Source organism: Pollicipes pollicipes, unplaced genomic scaffold (genome assembly GCF_011947565.3).
Source record: "Pollicipes pollicipes isolate AB1234 unplaced genomic scaffold, Ppol_2.1 Scaffold_6138;HRSCAF=7277_pilon_pilon_pilon, whole genome shotgun sequence".
Classification (NCBI taxonomy): domain Eukaryota; kingdom Metazoa; phylum Arthropoda; class Thecostraca; order Pollicipedomorpha; family Pollicipedidae; genus Pollicipes; species Pollicipes pollicipes.
This window is the reverse complement of record NW_023596818.1, coordinates 17,157,501-17,159,471: the sequence shown is the minus strand read 5'-3', so window position 1 is coordinate 17,159,471 and position 1,971 is coordinate 17,157,501. Positions and strand designations below refer to the sequence as shown.

Below are 1,971 nucleotides of genomic sequence, written 5' to 3'. Positions count from 1 at the left end.
ACTTATGCATCAGAGTGACAATATTTACCATGATCTACGCAAAATGAAAAAGCTCCATGCGTGTGTATACGTAAGACGCCTGTTTTTCTCGGACTGCGTGCAGTAAGATGGGTTCCCGCCTAAAAACCAACATACTTAAACAACATGCAGGGAAACACATCATAGACGCTTTGACTCTGATGGCCGCAATGCGAGAATTTTTCGGGGGGCCCAAACTCTAGGGGGCCCGCAAAATTCCGTATTTCCCCCCTTTACTTGACAAAATCTTGAATCCGCCCCCGAGCACTACATAGGCGCCCTCCCCAGATCAAACAACAGCCTCGACGCCCGGCGTTGCAGTCTCCATACGCCGCGCGACGATCGGCCTGTGGCCGTGACACAAAGCGATAGCCAATAAGCAAGCGGAATAAGCAGGCGGAAAACATGACGTATCATGATGGTGATGGCTGGTGAACTAGGCAAGTCGGCATGTATGTTTCATGTAGTGCAAAAGTAAGCTAAACGCAACCTCAATCTGATGAGTGCGGGGGGGGGGGCATTTAACACTGCTTCCCTCACATTGAAAAGTGGAGGGGGGGGGGGCATAGCGCCTCTGCCCCCTGCCTCCCCCCCCCCCCCTCCCCGTTCCCACACCACTGATTTTGCGTACTGCGGGCCTCGGTAGCGCAGTAGGCAGCGCGTCAGTCTCATAATCTGAAGGCCGTGAGTTCGATCCTCACCCGGGGCACGTTTTAAGACGGGCAAATGTCTTGGTGTTCCTCGTATAACGTCATTCAGAAAGTCACGACCACATCGCAACCCATCCCCTACGTAACGCACACCTCATTCAACTGAGACCGTGGAGGTCCTTCACGACGCCCAGCGCCTTGGCGCTTTCTCGCATTTGGCTCAGCTTCTGTTCCAAGACTCTTCCGGGACGGGATGTCGAACTAAAGAAGGTTCTCGTTCGCGTGCGTGAACCCTACCCTCGCTGTTCAGCTAGCTGGAGGTGCGGCCTGGGTCAGACACGACGGTTCGTGGATATTCAGGGTGGTATCTGCTTGCCTGGGGAGCTGCCACATCGCTGATATTTCGTTGCTGCGGTCGAAAGAACGAATTGGATGAGTGTCGGTTCAGTTCACCGACCACAAATGAAAAATAATTCCAGTCCGCTGAGTCGGCAATAAAAAGTTATGAAAAGGTACGAGATTAAGTCGCGAACTAAATTAACTGCGAAAATATCACACACATCGCGCACGTTAACTTATTTGTCCACGGGTTAAGGTGGCCTGAGCCATTGACATCATATTCTTGATCTTGAATTCCCTCATAAGTTTCGCGTTAATGGGTAGTCAAGTCTTCCTTGGGGATATAACTCGAAATCAGGTTCTCTGGACTGCAAGCACTGCGACGTGCCGCCTGAGATAATACGTATGTATGCCTCCCAGTCCAAATATAAGCTGTTTGCCGGTTTTCAACAGCAGACGCCAGATGATGACGATGCCGCTGCGAGTGGCGCGAGGTTTGACGTGCGTTGCTGGAAGTCGCCTGTTTCATAAAAGGTGATAGCAACAACTTTGGTGAATCTGTACCTTCAAATGATCAGAAAACTGTCCTGAATAGCTGGGTGCCAATCTTCAAATCGTCATTGCACAAAAATAATAATTAGGACTAAATGAAATTTTGCAAGGCGCGAAAGGCAATTTTCAGATGTGATGTTGATCTTTTTCTCATTTGATGTCAGAGGGCGTAGTTTGGTCCTCAAAGTTCAAAGATAAATAGTCGGTTATCCGCTTGGAAAGATATGAACTATGCACTACCCGAGAACGAAGTTTTCATTATTCTAGACTTTTCAGAAAGCGACACTTTCTTCTTCCAGGACGAAGTTTATTAGTTTCATTGGAATGCATTGCGATGCACGGCGCTTTTTTGTGGTGTATTGACCACAACTTGGACAGATTACGCGTATAAGCTATCGCGCGCTGTCAGGCG

The 1,971-nt window shown here is 49.2% G+C and overlaps 1 non-coding gene across 1 annotated transcript; it reads left to right on the top strand.

Annotated features, from left to right (window-relative positions):
* Positions 1-654: 654 nt before the first annotated feature.
* Positions 655-727, top strand: TRNAM-CAU (transfer RNA methionine (anticodon CAU)). The gene has a single exon. It is a non-coding gene; the product is annotated as a tRNA-Met (tRNA).
* The last annotated feature ends 1,244 nt before the right edge of the window (positions 728-1,971 follow it).